Source organism: Bufo gargarizans, chromosome 4 (assembly GCF_014858855.1).
Source record: "Bufo gargarizans isolate SCDJY-AF-19 chromosome 4, ASM1485885v1, whole genome shotgun sequence".
Classification (NCBI taxonomy): Eukaryota; Metazoa; Chordata; class Amphibia; order Anura; family Bufonidae; genus Bufo; species Bufo gargarizans.
The window spans coordinates 268,327,004-268,348,675 of record NC_058083.1 but is presented as its reverse complement, the minus strand read 5'-3'; the positions used below and the strand labels follow the sequence as shown (position 1 = coordinate 268,348,675).

General features: G+C 44.1%; 1 protein-coding gene across 2 annotated transcripts in view; it reads right to left on the bottom strand.

Moving 5' to 3' along the window:
• The window catches only part of LOC122936092 (cytochrome b5 reductase 4), a 356,825-nt gene that overhangs the window by 254,544 nt on the left and 80,609 nt on the right, over window positions 1–21,672 (bottom strand). The gene's annotated exons all lie outside the window — the stretch shown is intronic.

Below are 21,672 nucleotides of genomic sequence, written 5' to 3'. Positions count from 1 at the left end.
CTGCAACAATAGAATCTGAGCGGTCATTTGTGGGGACCAAACAACCTTCCAATATGATGAGATTGCACGAGCCGTTCAGTTGTTAGCCTTTTGAAGGCTCTGAGGCCTACTATTGTAAAGAACCTATGATTTTCCCATAGACTGCAATAGTAAGACAACAAAACTGCGGGAGCTGATCATGTTTGTCAGCAGAGCAAATGATGATCTTCTCTACTGGTGGTCTGTGTGGGCTGTGCAGAGTCTGTTTGCCTTGCGTGCCCTCAGATAACAACTCCTCACAACACCCCCTAACAGCTAGGTCACAAAAGCCTAGATAGTGGGTATTTGTCGAAACGATCATCCTGTGTAACGATCAGTGGGCTAAACTTTAGGCTAAACCTAAGGGCGTTCTCCTGGCAGTCACCTTTTATTAACCCTTTAAACTCTATACAGGGATCCGGACTTCCCTGCAGGAGAGTGGCTAGGCTGCTACCTACTGGAGTAGTCCCAGTGTTTTTGACAGCTGAACCACGGAGGTAATAGATAGCAAGGTATCATGCAGAGGTCAGGGCCGGCAGAGTTCAGGCAAATCTGTAAAACAGGTCAAGCCAAGGTCAGGGGAGGAAGTAAAGGGTTAATATAGTAATCAGGCACTGGTCAGGTCAGGCACAAACAAATGGAACAGAATACCTTTGCAGGGGCTAGAATACCTATTGCTCAGAGACTATCCCCCAGAAAAATATGTCTTAAGTACCCTTGGCTGGTAAAGACTAGGGGGTGTGCATGCTGGCCCTTTAATAGTCAGGAAGCATGCACGTGTGCCCTGCGAGCAGATTTGTGGCCTGCAGACGAATGAGAGCCATGGGATTCCTGAGTCTGGGCCCACTGCTGGAGGACAGAAAATAGACAGTGGGTCCAGACCGCCAGGAAAACATTAGCAGAAGCCAGGTGAATGACGCAGTGCTGTGCTTGCCCTGCAGGGTAGCGGTGTGCACAGGGCGTCACATCCTGCTTCTCTCAGTTCAGTCATGTGTGGCCTCTCAGAGTCTATCAACTGGGCAAAACATCTTCAAGTGTATCATAGAGGCAAGTCTAGCATTTCCTGGACTATCACCAAGAGGTACACAGAGAGACATAACGGCATGCCTGTGTTTGGACCCTGTGTCTGTTTTTTGTCCTTCACGCGTAATCCATATTCCATGTACACTGCTAGGCTGAAAATCAATTTCCAGAGCATCTCCAATCAATGGTCTGTGTACACCACAGACCAAACATGGATGCTATCAGTGCTTTCCATGGACCCATAGATTTTAATCAGCGTGTTTAGTCATCACAGACCAAAACAGTGCATGCGAGCGTCTTTCCCTCACCGTGCCTGAGTCGAATGCTGAACGACACGAGATTTCACCAGAGCACAGGGCTGGCAGACAGATGAGAGTGCTGCCTGGCCCTGTCAATCAGGACTTGGAGGGAGGCGACAAAGGTGGGAGAACGGAGCCTCTTTCTCACCAGAAACTCTTTAAAGCAAACCTAAAAGCTGTTGAACACTACACTTCATTATTGCAGCGACAAAAATTAGGATTGTGTGTCCCCACTAGTGGTCAGAAGGGGTCATGATCCAAACGCTATGGCCGCTTCATTGTTTGCACTGGTCCATACTTTACATTGCTATACTTTGAGGTGGTTACCGATGCTTTGTCCAATTGAAACAGCCTAAAGGTCTAAAAGCATTCTATGGAAAGTACAATGCTGATAAAACCCTACGTATTGTCAACCAAAAGTAAGCTAGGCAATGCTGTGGATCTTCATCTGTGAACTGGAAAGGCATGGGGAACAACAAGCTGCTTAAAATAATGCTGCATCAAATCAATGGTTTAGTTTGGAGCTTAATAAACTAAATTACTCTCACTAAGGGTCCATTCACACGTTCGCAAAATGGGTCCGCACGGGTGCGGACACATTCATTCTCTATGGGACAGGAATGGATGCGTACAGCACACAGTGTGCTGTCCACATCCACATTTCTGGAGCGCGCCGCCGATCTTCCGGTCCGAGGCTCCGGAAAAAAATAGAACATGTTCTATTCTTGTCAGCAATTGCAGACAAGAATAGGCAGTTCTATGAGGGTCCTGCAATACACTATGGACGTGTGAATGGACCCTTAATAGATCTGGGAAGCTCCCTAGAAAATCAACCGATGCTCAGCCTGCTATAACCAACTAGCGATAATAAAATATTACCTAGAAATGGCCGGCTCACAGTAAAGTAAAATAGAAAAAGACTATTTATTCAATTATATACATATATCAAATTAAAAACATATAAAATACATAAAAAAATCATCACTAATTCACAGACTCTGTGCCAAGTTTTTACCTAATTCTGGAGATTACGCAAATATGATTACTAATATTTTTATATTCATTTTTACATTAATTTAAATATTAACTTTTGATACCGCATTGATGAATTATTCATAATCCTATTTTACATCAGTTTTCTGGTGTGCAGAGGATGAGAAGTGTCCACTAAGTGTGAACTCTCTCGTGTGTGCACTGAAGTTTATTGCATCACATGCAGAAAATGGAAATGATAATAAATGAAACAATATCGCTATTATGCCATTATGCAAATCCTTACTGGTGATTACTCAGGGTAAGGGTACTTTCACACTTGCAGCAGAGGATTCCGGCAGGCAGTTCCGTCGCCGGACCGCACATTGCCGGCACTAATAGAATATGCCTGTTCTTGTCTGCAATTGCGGACAAGAATAGGACATGTTCTATTTTTTTGTGGAACTGAAGTGCGGACCCTGAAGTGCGGATCCGCAGTTCCGTGTCCGGGCAGCAAATCGTGCTGCCCCATAGGAATGAATAGGTCCGCAATTCCGTTCCGCAAATTGTGGAACGAAATTGCGGATGTGTGAATGGAGCCTAAAACAGGTCTTCGATCCTATAAATCTCTCAGGGACTTTTGCAGTGGAACGGGCCCACAGGATTCCCACTCGTCCTTTGCCTCTTGGAGCCCCATCTCGTCCTTTCATCTTTAAGGTCCTAAATTTATAGAGATCGAGATGCTATTCTGGCAGCGGCTCGCCGACTAAAGGACATTCATTTTGACAACACCCGGATCTCCTTCTACCCGGATTTTTCTACAGAAGTGCAGAAGCAGCGTAGGCAATTTATGGCGGTGAGAACCTGGCTAAGGGAGAAGGGACTTATTTATGCCATGATGTATCCGGCACGGCTCAGAGTGCAAGATGGAGAGCAGGTGAAATTCTTCGCTACCCCTGAAGAGGCATCGGACTGGCTTGACCGCAGGGGCTGAGTGCAACGTGTCTTATGTTTTGGGTGTCTCATCATATGTTTTCAGATAATCGCAGTATCAATGGAGCTGAGTGTGCGATGGTTGGGGTAACCTGCTGCATAGGTTCAGTTTAGTGGTTTACCTAGAGCGGTGGGGTTAAGAACGGGTTCTCCGTTCCCCTTTTCTACTAATGAAACAAATGGGGGGAGGGCATTTAGGCTTAGATAAGTTGGGGTCATCTGGGCAGGGAGGGAGGCATTGCCTGATGTTGCGGGCATACCGGGGGGTTTTTGCTTTAATTTTGTGGCGTTGGTATGAATGTGTGAGTGTATGGCTTGGGTGGTGCAGTTTCTTTGGGGGTTATTGTTTTATCAGGCCGCCATGATTACGGTCTGTCGGTTTGTCTCCTGGAATGTCAGGGGCCTCAATGATAAAATTAAACGATCTCTGGTCTTTAATTTTCTACGAAATCACAATCCGGACGTACTGATATTGCAGGAGACTCATCTGCAGGGGCGGAAAATCTTGGCATTGCGGAGGCCCTGGGTGGGTGCAGCATACCATGCTGTATATAACGCTAGAGACAGAGGTGTATCAATTCTGGTGGCGAAGTCCCTTCCCTTCCGATTGCATTCTGTGCATAATGATATGATGGGGCGTTTTGTGGTTCTCCACGCTGCAATCAGAGGCATTGACTACCTTGTGGTGGGTGTTTATGTCCCCCCCCTCCCTTTCGGAGGGAAATATTGGGTTAGATCATGAGACGAGTAGCATCTATGCCCCCGATACCTCTGATTGTGCTTGGGGATTACAATGCGGTCCTAGACCGGTCGTTAGATCGGCTTCGCCCTAGTGATACTCATAATGAGGCGTTAAGCTCCTGGGCTGATGTGTTTGATTTAACAGAGGGTTGGAGGTATTTGCATCCGGGGGTACGTCAATATTCCTGTTATTCTGCCTCTCACTCAGCACTCTCACGGATAGACTTAGTGTTCCTTAGTAGGGACCTGATGTCCTCTCTGGTGGTAGCTGATTATTTGCCAAGAGGTATTTCTGACCATGCCCCCCCGCTGGTAATTCTGAAGCAACCCCTTGCACCAGCTGAAAGAATATGGAGACTCAATAGTAAATGGCTGGAGGTCCTACCTGTAGTTTGGGCTGTAAGGCAAGGTATGAAGGACTATTGGGAATTCAATGAGGGCTCAACTAACCCGTTAGTGGAGTGGGAAGCCTTTAAAGTTGTAATGTGTGGTACTCTTATTCAGGCGATAGCTACGCATAGGAAAGAGTTGAGTGCTACTAGGACTAAGTTAGAAGGAGAGGTGGTAGAGAAAGGTTATGGGATGAGGCACAGAGGAAACTTAGTTTACACCTAACAGAGTATACCCAGAAGAAGCTATTGTATCAAAGGCGCTTAGTATTTGCTGACGGAGATAAGAACGGGAGTGCTTTGGCATTCCTGGCTAGGACTGAGACGCCTCAGACGGTGGTCCCACACATTACCTGTGGAGATGGCTCGAGGGTATATTGGCCGGAGGATATATGCAAGCAGTTTGTCCAATTTTATGCGGACCTGTATAGCTCTAAAATTGGCTTGTCCCCGGATGAGATCCGATCTTTCCTTCAAGCCATCCCCCTTACGGGGGCGGATAGTATGTCTTTAGAGGGAGTTATTGATGAAGAGGAGATTAAAGCCGCGATTGGAGATATGGCAGTGGGGAAATCACCTGGTCCGGACGGCTTCCCAGTCGAATGTCTTTAGAGGGAGTTATTGATGAAGAGGAGATTAAAGCCGCGATTGGAGATATGGCAGTGGGGAAATCACCTGGTCCGGACGGCTTCCCAGTCGAATGGTACAGATTAGATGTTGAGTTACACTCTGCACGTTTACTAAAACTCTTTAACTACGCATACGATTCCGGTGGGTTGCCTTTATCCTTTGGAGAGGCTACCATTGTGGTAATTCATAAGACCGGGAAGTCTCCGGACCACTGTGCGTCATATAGACCTATGTCCCTACTGAATACTGACGCCAAAATTTTAGCTAAAGTCTTGGCCAAGAAACTTAGTGGGGTAGTCTTATCCATCATTGACCCCGACCAATCTGGCTTTATGCCTGGGAAGACAACTGATATCAATCTTAGGAGATTATTTACGAACTTACAGGTCAGGCATGATAACGCGGGATCAAGGGTCCTGGCGTCTCTCGATAATGAGAAAGCCTTTGACTCGGTAGAGTGGCATTTTATTTGGGAGACAATGTCCCGCCTTAATTTCCCTCCCTCTTTTATCAAATGGGTCCAGCTGTTGTATCAGGCACCTACAGCGCGCATCAGAGTGAATGGCTTTATTTCCCGACCTTTTAGGTTGTATAGGGGTACAAGGCAGGGTTGTCCCCGGTCTCCGTTGCTGTTTGCTCTGATAATGGAACCTCTTACACAATTGATCAATAATAGCTCCTTGATAGGATGGACGATAGCTGGGATACAAGAGAAAGTGTCGTTGTACGCGGATGACCTGTTGGTGTACTTAGCTAACCCTGGCCCTTCCTTAAAAACTCTGCTAGATGTGGTGAATGGATACGGTAGATATTCAGGATCGCGAATGAACTGGGCTAAATCCAGTCTATGTATAATAGACGTAGATGAAGGGGTAGATATCTCTCCGGTGTCCCCCCTGAAAGTGGTGGACAGCTTTCTTTTTTTTTTTGGGAATTCATATCCATAGAGACTCTCGACAATTCAGTCTTTTGAACCTGAGGCCCACTATGGAATATGTCACACATAAGTTGGAAGCCTGGGAAAATCTCCCCTTGACCTTAATAGGCAGAATCAACATCATTAAAATGGTGTTGTTGCCTAAACTATTGTATGTGTATAGAGCAGCTCCAGTAAGGATCCCTAAGTCCCATTTTGATGTCTTAGACAAAGTCATGTCTCGATTCTTATGGTGTCACCAGACCCCAAGGATAGCAAGAAAGACGTTGAAAGCTTCCTATTTACAAGGGGGTTTGCAGCTTCCTGACTTGTATGTTTACTATATAGCGACACGCTTGATGTACGCATCCTGGTGGATTCGAGCGGATGCCAACAATCCAGCGGTGGTGTTGGAGGCAGCGCTAGTTGGGTCGTATGAAGCTCTAACGAACTTGGTTTATAGGGGAGGCGGAGCTCTGGTCCGTGGGAGATATACGGAGGCTATGGTGACGGTTATAGAGGCCTGGGTGAGGTTTGTGAATACACATATGGATACTCAAACAGGAGACATCTGGTCTCCGTATATCCCACTATGGCGTAATAAGCACCTCCCTGAGCTTTTACATTTGTCAGATTTTGAATTTTGGCCTAGGAAAGGGCTTAAGTACTTGACACAGTTGTTCCAGGATGGGTTTTTTCGCTCCATTGAGAGTCTACAGTCAGACTTCCTGTTACCTCAGGCGAGTTTTTACCGGTTCCTCCAGTTGAGACACGCTTGTGATAAGCAGTTCCAATCTTTGACCCTGAGCTTAAAGTGTGGTCCTCTAGAATCAGTAGCTAGGAGGGAACAATCATACAAACCAATTTCTTCCTTTTATGTTGAAATCATCAAGATGCAAGAATCTCCTATCCAGCGATCATTTGTTAGATGGTCGGCAGATATCCCAGAGTTGGAGGATTCTCATTTGGAGGAATGGCGTCTGGGGTGGAGGAAGTCTGTTATAAGCGCCCGAGATCAACTCATTCAGGCCAAATGGATACATAGGGTATATCTGACCCCGGTATGTCTATATCACATGCAGCAGATACCGAGCCCTGGGTGCAACAGGTGTAGAGGGGATAGGGGATCCTTTTTTCACATGGTTTGGCTATGTCCGACAATGCAGATATACTGGAAGGGGGTGTGCAATTTCATTAATGTTAAGTTGGGGCTACCAGGGATCTGTGATCCAATAATATGCGTTATGGGGCTAGTTTCTGATGCGACTCCATCCAAGTATAGTAGAATATTGCTACGACTATTAATGTTTTATAGTAGAAAGAACATACTTTTGAACTGGAAACCTCCCAAGTGCCCCACGGTGGACCAGTGGGTGCACCTTATTAACAAAGATCTTCAGATTTATAAATTGACATATGAAGCAAGAAGAGTGCCTGATCGATTTGACAAAATCTGGGGAATATGGGTGCAAGCGGACGGCACGATCTGAGATCCATTGCTGATTGGGACTGCATTACCCAAGTGTGTGTTTGTGTGTGTGGATGTGGAGTGAGTGAGTACAGACTTTTCTTTGTGACGACAGTGATGCTCTGTAATAAAGATACATTTATGTTTCTTACTGTTGTGCAATATGATAATGATAAATTTGTCTGGTCTTGCTTATGTGTGTGACTGTCATGCAGAATTGTTTTTCCCTTTGGGATTGCTGTATTAACTTGAAAAGTGTTAAATAAACGCTATAAAAATTTTTTTTTAAAAAGAGAATGCCAAGAGTGTGCAAAGCAGTAATCAAAGCAAAAGGTGGCTACTTTGAAGAACCTAGAATATGACATATTTTCAGTTGCTTCACACTTTTTTGTTATGTACATAATTCCACATGTGTTAATTCATAGTTTTGATGCCTTCAGTGTCAATCTACAATTTTCATAGTCATGAAAATAAAGAAAACTCTTTGAATGAGAAGGTGTGTCCAAACTTTTGGTCTGTACTGTATATATTTTTTTCCTGATATAAAGGGTGCCCAAACCGCAACCCAAAACCCACTAATTTATTGCAAAGTGTCAACACTGAAATTTACCCGAATACCAATATAGTATATTTTCCATGTACTTTATCATTTACAGTCAGGTCCATAAATATTGGGACATTGACACAATTATAACATTTTCGGCCCTATACACCACCACAACGGATTTGAAATGAAACAAACTAGATGTGCTTTAACTGCAGATGGTCAGCTTTAATTTGAGGGTATTTAAATCCAAATCAGGTGAACGGTGTAGGAATTACAACAGTTTGCATATGTGCTTCCCTCTTGTTAAGGGACCAAAAGTAATGGGACAATTGGCTTCTCAGCTGTTCCATGGCCAGGTGTGTGTTATTCCCTCCTTATTCCAATTACAATGAGATGATAAAAGGTCCAGAGTTCATTTCAAGTGTGCTATTTGCATTTGGAATATGTTGCTGTCAACTCTCAAGATGAGATCCAAAGAGCTGTCACCATCAGTGAAGCAAGCCATCGCAACAAACCCATCAGAGAGATGGCAAAAACATTAGGCGTGGCCAAAACAACTGTTTGGAACATTCTTAAAAAGAAGGAACATATCGGTGAGCTCAGCAACACCAAAAGACCCGGAAGACCACGGAAAACAATCAGCAGAAAAATAAAATAAATATAGCTTTCAGAAAATGGACACACAAAAAACATTTTTTCTTTTCCAAAATGCTTTTATTGTAAAAAAACTGAAATAAAATAAAAAAATTAACATATTAGGTATTGCTGCGTCTGTAATGACCTGCTCTATAAAAATATCACAAGCTCTACCCAACATTGTTGGAAAAAAAAAAGTGCCAAAATAGATATTTTTGGGCCACCTTGCCCCAAAAAAAGTGTAATATCGAATGATCAAAAAAATCATATGTACCCACAAATGGTACCAACCAAAAAATCAAGACAATAGGCAAGAAAACAAAAGAAATGTATCTTTCAGAAAATGAAGACACAAAAACATGATTTTTGTTTTCAAAAATGCTTTATTATGTAAAACTGAAATAAAAATACACATGTCCTATTCGTGTCCGTTTTAGGCATTGTTACAATGTATCAACACACAAAAAAACAGATGGAATAAGGATGTCATCAGTTTTTTTTTGCGGATCCACAATTTGCGGACCGCAAAACACATACAGGCTCGTGCATGTAGCCTTAGGCTACTTTCACACTAGGGTTGTTTGAATCCGCCCGCCGGATCCGGAAAAACTTGTGAAAACTGATTATATTTGAATCCTGATCACAATGAAAAAATGCTGATTACATTTGATTTTGATCACAATGAAAAAATGCATTGGAAAAAACGGATCTGCCATTAATGGACTTTAACTTTTTTTTTTCACATTTTTCGGGTTTAACATGCAAAAGCCGGATCTGTTTTGACGGAACACACGGTGCCGGATCCGGCGTTAATGCAAGTCATTGGGAAAAAGGCTGGATCCTGCGTTCAGTCAAAGTGTTCCGGATGTTTGGCCGGATGTAAAAATACAACATGCTACGATTTTCTGAAAAGCCTGATCAGTCAAAAAGACTGAACTGAAGACATCCTGATGCATCCTGAACGGATTTCTCTCCTTTCAGAATGCATTAGGATAAAACTGATCAGTTCTTTTATGGATTTGAGTTCCTAGGACGGAACTCAGCGCCGGAAAAGAAAAACTCTAGTGTGAAAGTAGCCTTAGTCATAACAAGGTGGTGTGAATACTGGTGCTGCTCATATTAGAGGTTGGGGCGGAGCTGAAGTCAATTAATTTAAAAATGCAATACATGTCTGACAACAGCTCGCAGTGAATGCTTCCGTGGGTTCCCTTCCATGCCTCCACACCGCAAAAAGTTAGAGAAAGTTCTATCTTTTTGCGGAACGGACGGATCTGCATGCGGATCTCTCAGGCCGAGACCAAGTTACGTGGTTTACGGCAGGGAAAGCGCTGTGCAGAGACCTATTGCTCTGAATTTAGGAGATGGTCTACGGATACGGAGAAAAATGATCCTGCTCTCAGCAGCCAATTCTGTCAGGGTCTATCTGAGAGGCTGAAGGACCCATAGGCCTTTCATGAAAATCCTGAGTCATTGGAAGCAGCTATGTCCCTTGCTGTACGTCTTGACAGATTCCTCAGAGAGAGAGATCTAGGGTTCATCACCCTCTGGACGTACTGTCAAATAATGTGGCGGCTTCCTTTGACACTTATGGTGGAGAGACACCTGTGGTTACACCTTGTGACGAGCCTATGCAGTTAGGGGGAGCTACTCCTGGAACTGCTGGCAAGAGCTTTGGTCATATGAAGGGAGTCTGTTTTTGTTGTGGTAAGAAGAGACATTTTGTAAATATATATGTCCGTACGTTCAGCGTCAAGGTGAAAAACGTTTAATCCCCAACTTATTTTTGGTGGTGTGGGTGGGGAGCGAGAAAACGTACTTTTGTCATTTACTGGTAGTACCCGATTTCTCCTGTTTGCCGAGGTGGCACTAGAGTCCAAAACTGTGGGAATTGAGGTGTTTAACGACAGTGGGGCAGGGGATAACCTGATTGATGGTCAGTTCGTTCGTATTCATATGTTGACCTCTAGTGCATTAGAGAAAAATATTTCTGTGTTTGCAATTGACTCATTTTCATCAGGAAACCATTTCACGTTTTGTGGTGGAGGGTCTGCCTGCTCCGTTGGTTTTGGGCTTACCATGGTTAAAAGGGGTTGTCCACTTTCTGGCTACTGCTAACCAATGTGTTTTTAAGATGACTATATGGCACTTACTAATATAGTCTTTGTTGATATTCTGCCCCATTTTCTATATTTCATGAAGTATTCTCCCTCGTTGGCCAAGTCTTTTGTGCTGTCTACACAGCAGTCCTGTCTATAAAATGGCTGCTGATGAAGGGTCATGTGACCAGGCAAATCACTCAGTCTCCTCCACTCAAATACACTACACCTGTACTAAACTCCCTACAACTCCCTTGAGAAAGCAACCGCGGAACACGTGTCGGGATTCAGGATTATTCTGGTCTGTATATTCTACATAATTGTCTCCTGTATGTATTGATCCATTATGTGACACTTTGCACTTTATTTATGGTTGGGGTTTATGGATATCCTCCATCTATAGGAGAATTTTTTACCTGTATGTATCATGAATAGTGGTCCTTTGGGCATTTTTCCTGTGACTGTAATGCTGCTAACGTATATGAAACTCTATTTTAAACTAGATGTCTAATAAGTTTGTTATACTTTGTATTATACAATTGCTGTTCTGTTTTCTTTTGCTTTGGGGTATAAACTCCCAACAGGGCAAGTGCAGATGGCAAATGTGGTGTATTTGAGTTGAGAAGGCTGAGTAATATGTCTGGAGTTATTTTTGCCTAGTCACATGACCCTCCAACAGCGGCCATCTTATGGAGGGAACAGAATTGCCTAACAAGGGGGCATGGCTTATGAAAAATTAGAAAACAGCCCAGAAAATCAGCAAAGACTATATTAGTAATTGCCATATAGTCATCTTATATAAACATTGGCCAGAAAGTGGCCAGCCCCTTTAAGCAAATATAATTCTACCATCGATTGGCAAGCGAGACAGCTTCTCAATTGGAGTGATTTTTGCATAGACAACTGTCTTAATACATCGTTCGCTGTTTCTAACCACTAAAGCTGTACCCTCATTCATTTTTGAATTTTCTGATGTATTTTCTGAGAGTGGTAGCCAGGAGTTACCGCCGCATCAGGAGTATGATTGTCCTGTCAAACTTATAACCAAAGCTAAACTGCCCAAATCTCGGTTGTATAATCGTGAGTGGCCATGCTAGAATATATCACTGAGAGTTTGGCTAAGGGACATATTAGACCATCTAAATCCCCAGTGGCTACTGTTTTTTTTTTTTGTGTTTTTTTTTAAGATGGTACTCTTAGGCCATGTCTGGATTTCCATAAGCGCAATCGTATTACTGTCCGTGATCCTTACATCCTTCCTTTAATTCTGGATTTGTTTAAATCAGATTGTCGGTGCCAAGGTGTTCTCTAAATTGGATCTGAGGGGGGCATATAATCTGGTAAGGCTCAAGGAGGGAGACGAATGAAAGACTGCTTTTAATACCCCTGAGGGTCATTTTAAGAATCTGGTCATGCCTTTTGGGTTAACCAATGCTCCTGCGGTTTTTCAACACTGTCAATGACATCTATCATCATCTGGTCGGGAGGTTTGTTGTTGTATATCTGGATGACATACAAATTTATTCTCCTGACATGGAGATTCATCAGGATCACGTGAGACAGGTGTTACAGATCCTAAGAGAGAATAAGTTGTATGCTAAGATGGAAAAGTGTGTTTTTGCTGTTCAGGAGGTGCAATTCCTGGGTTACCTGCTCTCATACTGAGGTTTTCGTATAGATACCGAGAAGGTCCATGCCGTGTTGTACTGAGATTGACCCAAAAATCTGAAAGCGCTTATGTGGTTTTTGGGGTTCACCAACTACCACCTTAAATTCATCTTGAATTATTCGACTGTGGTTAAACCTTTAACAGACATGACTAGGAAGGGTTCTGATATCTCTGTCTGGTCTGATGCAGTATTACAAGCCTTTTCAGCGGTGAAGGAATGTTTTGCTCCGGTCCTTATTCTGGTGCAACCGGACGTGTAACAGCCATTCATTGTAGAAGTTGACGCATCCGAGGTTGGGGTAGGAGCAGTTTTGTCGCAGGGTCCTTCACCTAGTAAATGGAGTCCATATGCTTTCTTCTCTAAAAAAACTCTCGGCTGCTAAAAGAAATGATGTGGGTAATAGAGAGTTGCTGGCCATTACCACTTCAACCCCGCTAGCTGAAACCCCCTTAATGACCAGGCCACTTTTTACACTTCTGCACTACACTACTTTCACCGTTTATTGCTCGTCATGCAACTTACCACCCAAATGAATTTTACCTCCTTTTCCTCTCACTAATAAAGCTTTCATTTGGTGGTATTTCATTGCTGCTGACATTTATACTTTTTTTGTTATTAATCGAAATTTAACGATTTTTTTGCAAAAAAATGACATTTTTCACTTTCAGCTGTAAAATTTTGCCAAAAAAACGACATCCATATATAAATTTTTCGCTAAATTTATTGTTCTACATGTCTTTGATAAAAAAAATGTTTGGGCAAAAAAAAAAAATGGTTTGGGTAAAAGTTATAGCGTTTACAAACTATGGTACAAAAATGTGAATTTCCGCTTTTTAAAGCAGCTCTGACTTTCTGAGCACCTGTCATGTTTCCTGAGGTTCTACAATGCCCAGACAGTAGAAAACCCCCACAAATGACCCCATTTCGGAAAGTAGACACCCTAAGGTATTCGCTGATGGGCATAGTGAGTTCATAGAACTTTTTATTTTTTGTCACAAGTTAGCGGAAAATGATGATGATTTTTTATTTTTATTTTTTTCTTACAAAGTCTCATATTCCACTAACTTGTGACAAAAAATAAAAACTTCCATGAACTCACTATGCCCATGACAAAATACCTTGGGGTGTCTTCTTTCCAAAATGGGGTCACTTGTGGCGTAGTTATACTGCCCTGGCAATTTAGGGGCCCTAATGCGTGCAAAGTAGTTTGCAATCAAAATCTGTAAAAAATGACCGGTGAAATCCGAAAGGTGCACTTTGGAATGTGGGTCCCTTTGCCCACCTAGGCTGCAAAAAAGTGTCACACATCTGGTATCGCCGTACTCAGGAGAAGTTGGGGAATGTGTTTTGGGGTGACATTTTACATATACCCATGCTGGGTGAGAGAAATATCTTGGCAAAAGACTTTTCCAATTTTTTTATACAAAGTTGGCATTTGACCAAGATATTTATCTCACCCAGCATGGGTATATGTAAAATGACACCCCAAAACACATTCCCCAATTTCTCCTGATTACGGCAATACCAGATGTGTGACACTTTTTTGCAGCCAAGGTGGGCAAAGGGGCACATATTCCAAAGTGCACCTTTCGGATTTCGCAGGCCATTTTTTACACATTTTGATTGCAAAGTACTTCTCACACATTTGGGCCCCTAAATTGGCAGGGCAGTATAACTACGCCACAAGTGACCCCATTTTGGAAAGAAGACACCCCAAGGTATTCCGTAAGGGGCATGGCGAGTTCCTAGAATTTTTTATTTTTTGTCACAAGTTAGCGGAAAATGATGATATTTTTTTTTCTTCCTTACAAAGTCTCATATTCCACTAACTTGCGACAAAAAATAAAAAATTCTAGGAACTCGCCATGCCCCTCACGGAATACCTTGGGGCGTCTTCTTTCCAAAATGGGGTCACTTGTGGCGTAGTTATACTGCCCTGGCAATTTAGAGGCCCATATGTGTGAGAAGTAGTTTGCAATCAAAATGTGTAAAAAATGGCCTGCGAAATCCAAAAGGTGCTCTTTGGAATGTGTGCCCCTTTGCCCACCTAGGCTGCAATAAAGTGTCACACATCTGGTATCACCGTACTCAGGAGAAGTTGGGGAATGTGTTTTGGGGTGTCATTTTACATATACCCATGCTGGGTGAGAGAAATATTTTGGCAAAAGACAACTTTTCCAATTTTTTTATACAAAGTTGGCATTTGACCAAGATATTTATCTCACCCAGCATGGGTATATGTAAAATGACACCCCAAAACACATTCCCCAACTTCTCCGTAGTACGGCGATACCACATGTGTGACACTTTTTTGCAGCCTAGATGCGCAAAGGTGCCCAAATTCCTTTTAGGAGGGCATTTTTAGACATTTGGATCCCAGACTTCTTCTCACGCTTTAGGGCCCCTAAAAAGCCAGGGCACTTTGGAAAGAAGACACCCCAAGGTATTCAATGAGGGGCCTGGCGAGTTCATAATTTTTTTTTTTTGGACATAAGTTAGCGGAAATTTATTTTATTTTTATTTTTTTCCTCACAAAGTCTCACTTTCCGCTAACTTGGGACAAAAATTTCAATCTTTCATGGACTCAATATGCCCCTCAGCGAATACCTTGGGGTGTCTTCTTTCCAAAATGGGGTCATTTGTGGGGTGTTTGTACTGCCCTGGCATTTGAGGGTCTCCGCAATCATTACATGTATGGCCAGCATTAGGAGTTTCTGCTATTCTCCTTATATTGAGCATACAGGTAATGAGATTTTTTTTTTCCGTTCAGCCTCTGGGCTGAAAGAAAAAAAATGAACGGCACAGATTTCTTCATTCGCATCGATCAATGTGGATGAAAAAATCTCTGCCAAAAAAAAAAAAAAGGAGGGGAAAGGCGTCTGCCAGGACATAGGAGCTCCGCCGAACATCCATACCCACTTAGCTCGTATGCCCTGGCAAACCAGATTTCTCCATTCACATCAATCGATGTGGATGAATAAATCATTGCCGGGATTTTTTTTTTTTTATATATATATATACACACAAAGTGTTTGCCAAAGCATAGGAACACCGCCTCCTCCTCAGCTCGTATGCCTTGGCAAACGTATCTTTTACTGCAGAGTAGAAATCTCGTCTTGCAGCGCCGCATACACCGACTTGCGTGTAATCTGACAGCAGCGCAATGCTTCTGTCAGAATGCACATCAGTGCTGCAGCTAGTCGATCAGTTGGTCCACCTGGAAGGTAAAAAAAAAGAAAAAACCAGGCCGCAACGCAATAAATTTTATTAACTTTATAATAACTTTAGAACAGAACATATAAACTTTATTTAACTTTTGAAACTGAACTTTTTTGCTTACTGGTGTTTTTTTTTACCTTTATAGAACAAACCTCTCCTTCCCCATGGGACAATGTGCAAAGCGCAAATCGCCCAAAGATGTGGCGAAGTACATTATGCACTTTATCCCAGGTGAAAGGAGAGGTTTGCAGCAGCTGTATGTGAATGGGCCCTAATAGCCCTGTGTACCTGTCCTGGTGAGATGTGATCCCTATGCTAGGTGTACCTGTGTGTGGTACTTCCGAAAATACTCTCCAAAGCATAGGGCAGGGTGGTCAGGACAGTCAGGACAGAAATAGCGGGTGTCACGCCTTATTCCACTCCTGCTACAGACACTATATTTTTTTCGGGGTGGCGGTCGGTTTGAGGTACCAGCAACGACACTGGGGAAATGTCGCTCGTGTAGACGGCTAACTAGACTGGTGGATGGGGCCACGGAACCTCCTGGGTACAGGAGGTTCGCGATGATCTCTTCCTGAAATTTGAGGAAGGATCCAGTTCTCCCAGCCTTACTGTAGAGAACAAAACTATTATACAGAGCCAATTGAATTAAATATACAGACACCTTCTTATACCAGCGTCTGGTGCGGCGGGACACTAAATACGGAGCCAACATCTGGTCATTGAAGTCCACCCCTCCTATGTGAAGGTTATAGTCGTGGACTGAGAGGGGCTTTTCAATGACACGGGTTGCTCACTCAATTTGGATTGTCGTGTCTGCGTGAATGGAGGTACCCCTTGCCAAATAAGGGTGACACAAAGTCCCAGACTGTCTTCCCACTGCTCCCCAGGTAGTCAGGGCAACCGACCGGCTCCAGGGTCTGATCTTTTCCCTCATAGATCCGAAATTTGTGGGTATAGCCTGTGGCCCTTTCACAGAGCTTATACAATTTGACCCCATACCGGGCGCGCTTGCTTGGGATGTATTGTTTGAAGCCAAGGCGCCCGGTAAAATGTATAAGGGACTCGTCTACGCAGATGTTTTGCTCAGGGGTATACAAATCTGCAAATTTCTGGTTGAAGTGGTCTATGAGGGGCCGAATTTTGTGGAGCCGGTCAAAAGCTGGGTGGCCTCTGGGACGGGAGGTGGTGTGGTCGCTAAAGTGCAGGAAACGCAGGATGGTCTCAAATCGTGTCCTGGACATAGCAGCAGAGAACATGGGCATGTGATGAATTGGGTTCGTGGACCAATATGACCGCAATTCATGCTTTTTAGTTAGACCCATGTTGAGGAGAAGGCCCAGAAAAATTTTAAATTCGGAAACTTGGACTGGATTCCACCGGAAACACTGGGCATAAGAGCTTCCCGGGTTTGCGGATATAAATTGAGTGGCATACCGATTTGTTTCTGCCACAACTAAGTCCGAGTTCTGCAGTCAAGAACAGCTCAAAAAATCCCAGGGCCGAACCGATCTGAGCTGTCTCAACCCGAACTCCAGACTGGGCGGTGAAAGGGGGAACTACAGGTGCGGCTGAAGTTGGGGACTGCCAATCAGGGTTTGCCAGCACCTCAGGGATTCTAGGGGCTCTACGGGCCCGTCTTTGCGGTGGCTGCGACGGGGTAACTAATGCACGTGCCACCGTACCAGCTTCAACTGCCCTTCTGGTGCTCGCCACTTCACCATGTTGTACGGCAGTGCTGGTACTAGGTTCAGGATGGGCTGCGTTGCTGGTGTATGCCTCACCACGTAATCCGACAGCGCCAGCCCCACTCTGCTGCCCTTGAAACGGATCCTGCCAACCTGTGGTCTAGCGACACGGGGCCGGGTACGCCTGGTGCTATCAGGGACCTCAACCTCCTCGTCTGAACTTTGGGTCAGAGAGCCACTGCTTTCTACAGGTTCATATTCTGACCCGCTAGATTCATCAGATGAGGGTTCCCATTCCTCATCCGACTGGGTCAGAAGCCTGTAGGCCTCTTCAGAAGAATACCCCGTTTGACATTTGGGCAACTAAATTTAGGGGTATTCCCTGAGACTACCCAAGAAAAAAAGCAAGCCTGTCTTACAAATGGGAGGCTAGCGAAGTACCGGAGGCCGCTGCGATTGATAAAAAATATCAAAACTGATTTTTTTTATCGCCGCAGCGCGTGTAAAGTGATTGTGCAGTGATTGTGCGGTGGGGCGGGCGTGGGTGAACGCACGTGTGGGCGACCGATCAGGCCTGATCGGGCAAACACTGCGTTTTGGGTGGAGGGCGAACTAAGGTGACACTAATACTATTATAGATCTGACTGTGATCAGTTTTGATCACTTACAGATACTATAACAGTAAAAATGCTGATTAGCGATACGCTAATCAGCGAATAAGTGACTGCGGTGCGGTGGGCTGGGCGCTAACCGATCGCTAAACTACCTAACCAAGTCAGTGACCATCAGTCAATACCAGTGGGAAAAAAAAAAGTGACAGTTTACACTGATCACTTTTTTCCTTTTCACTAGTGATTGACAGGGGCAAGAAGGGGTGATCAAGGGGTTAATTGGGGTGCTGGGAGGTGATCTGGGGGCTAAGTGTGGTGTTGGTGGGTACTCACAGTGATGTGTGCTCCTCTGCTGGAACCAACCGACCAAAAGAAGGAGCAGAGGAGCACAGCAGCCATTTAACACATCATATTTACTAAATATGATTTGTTAGCTGGCTTCTGATTTGTTTTTTTGAAAATCAACAACCTGCCAGCCACGATCACTGGCTGGCAGGTTGATGACGAACTTGTCTTTTAAATTTTGCCGGCCCGCGATGCGCATGCGTGGGCCGGCTTCGCCCGAAATCTTGCGTCTCGCGAGAGGACGCACTGGCGCGTCCACCCAGAGAAACAGGACCGCCGCAAAGACGCAATCCTGCGTACCGCGGTCCTGAGCAGGTTAAGTTGGCTTTTGAGGAATGGCGTTATTGGTTGGAAGGAGCAATTCATCCTATTACGGTGACTACTGATCACAAAAATCTGGCTTACCTGGAGACGGCTAAACGACTGAACCCAAGGAAGGCCAGATGGTCATTGTTTTTCACCAGATTTAACTTCATTGACACCTACCGCTGCCCTGGGGTAAGAACATCAAGGCGGATGCTTTGTCACACAGCTTTCCTGGGTTGGGTGATTCTAAAGATCCTAGTCCTATTTTGTCTGAATGGGTAGTTATATCCCCCCTATATCCTGACCTTGAGGCAAAGGTGTTAGAAGCCCAGGAAGATGCACTGGACTCTTGTCCTCCGGGGAAGTCGTTTGTTTCTTCTGAATTACGCCACAAGGTATTCAAGGAACATCACTATACGGTGCTTGCTGGACACCCTGGGAGCAGATCCAATGTCAATCTCATCTCTCGTAGATTTTGGTGGCTGGGGTTGCGGAAGTGTGTTGAGAAATACGTGTCAGCCTGTAGTACCTGTGCTCGTGCTAAGGTGACACATACTCGGCCTTCCAGATCTCCTCTTCTGTTACCCATCCTGTCCAGACCTTGGACTCATTTGTCCATGGATTTTATCACGGATTTACCGAATTCTTCAGGAAAAAATGTGATTCTGGTGGTAGTTTTAGTAAAATGGTGCACTTTATAGCATTATCAGCTCTACCTAATGCCAAAACTCTTGCACAGGTGTTTGTCAATAACATCATGAAACTACATGGCATTCCCTCTGATGTGGTGTCTGATCGGAGGAATCAGTTTGTTTCCAGATTCTGGAAAGTGTTCTGTACTCGAATGTACTCGACTGAGGGTACAATTGTCTTTCTCTTCGGCTTTTCATCCTCAGTCGAACGGACAGACTGAGCGCACTAATCATAATCTGGAGACTTACTCTAGATGTTTTGTTTCGGAGAACCAGGAGAAGTGGTCTTTATTTTTTGTCATTAGCTGAATTTGCTAATTAATAACCGTAGACAGGAGTCCACTGATAAGTCGCCTTTTTGGGGGCATATGGGTTCCATATGCAGTTTGGCACATTTTCTGTTTCTCAGACTTCTGGCATTCCTGAGGAGGAACGATTTTGCTCTTCTTTGTCTTTGATTTGGCAGAAAATTCTAAATAACCTGAAAGAGATGGGCAACAGGTAACAGGTATAAACATGTGGCTGACAGGAGATGTATGAATGGCCTGGACCTGAGAGTGGGCGATTCTGTGTGGATATCCACAAGAAACATTAAGCTTAAAGGTACATTCTTGGAAGTTGGGCCCAAGATTTATTGGTCCATATAATATCACTGCCATTATTAACCCTGTAGCCTTCAGTTTTGAACTTCCTCAGGCTTTGAAAATTCATAATGTATTTCATAAGTCATTGTTGAAGAAATGTGTCGAACCTGTTGAGCCGTCCTCCTTATCTCCCGCTCCTGTCATGGTGGACGGTAATTTAGAATTTCAGATCAACAGGATTGTTGACTCCCGAGTTCTCCGTAGATCCCTCCAGTATCTTGTTCACTGGAAAGGTTACGGTACAGAGGAGAGGATGTGGGTTCCAGCGGCCGATGTTAATGCTAATCGTCTAGTGAAAGCATTTCACAGAGCTCATCCTGATAAGGCGGTCTTGGGTGGCCGGAGGTCACCCTTGTACTGTCACGGTCCCTCCCGTGATAGATGTCAGAAGATCGAAGAGACTGGCTACACTTGAAGGGATATAACAGCCTCTTTGGTTACTCTGGCTTCAGTGTTGTTGTTAATGACCACACCCCTTGTTTCAGGTGTAGATTAATTAGGTCATTATACCTCCCCTATATAGTCTGACCTCACGCTTCTGGCTATGCCGTTGATATCTTCATTTGGTTTTGGAATAGTTGGTGTGTTGTCCTCTCTGGAGTTCCTGCTTATCCATCTCACTACAGAAGTTAAGGGTCTCGTTCCTTTGTGGGTTGTTTTCCCTCCCAGTGTCTGTTGTTACTAGGCCTCAGGGAGATACTGTTCCTTCATCTGGGAAGGAACGGGTCGTCTCAAGCCCTGCCAATACCCATAGGGCTCTTTAGGGTCTCCAGGTCCTCCAGGTTCCGGTGTATTGGCATTCCTACATTCAAGGTGTGCCCATACGGACAGGAGTCAGGGCAAGGTGACCCTTTCCCATTCCCTAGCATTGAGGCCTAGTGGCTTTTCCCTTCCATACTGTTGTCAGTGTGGTGTTCCCTCCCATACCTCATCCGTGACACTTGGTAGTAATAATCTCTGTTCTTCATATGCTCTAGAGCAGTGATGGTGAACCTCTTAGAGACCGAGTGGCCAAACTGCAACCCAAAACCCACTTATTTATCGCAAAGTGCCAACACGGCAATTTAACCTGAACACCAATATCATATATCTTCCATGTACTTTATCATTTAGCTATAATAACCTGCCTACATTCAATGTGCTGCCTGTGCTCTTCATAGCATGTCCTGCACTGATGAATGGCAGGAAAAGTCTAAGGCATATTGGTACACCATAGACTTTCTCCAGGGTGCGGGTGCCCACAGAGAGGGCTCTGAGTGCCACCTCTGGCACCCGTGCCATAGGTTCGCCATCACTGCTCTAGGGGATGTAACACTGGGAGACTCCTTGATAGAGAAGGGTTTGGGTGTTCTGTTCTTGTAGGTGGTAGATTAAATAACAATGTCAATCAGCTACTTCTAAGGCTAGCAAGATATTGTCATGTATGCGGGACAGGGATATAATATTACCACTTTATAAAGCTTTGGTGCACCAGTCCATAGAAAGGATGCTTTGGAACTGGAAAAAGTACAAAAGAAAGCGACTAAACTGATAAGGGGAATGAAGGGTCTTAGTTATGAAGAAAAATTAAAAGAATTAAATTTACTTAGTCTTGAGAAGAGATGTCTTAGGGGGAAGACGATTAACCTATACAAATACAGTGGATATGAAAAGTCTACACACAACTGTTAAAATTTGTCAAGTTTCTGTGATGTAAAAAAATGAGACAAAGATAAATCATTTCAGAACTTTTTCCACCTTTAATGTGACCTATAAACTGTACCACTCAA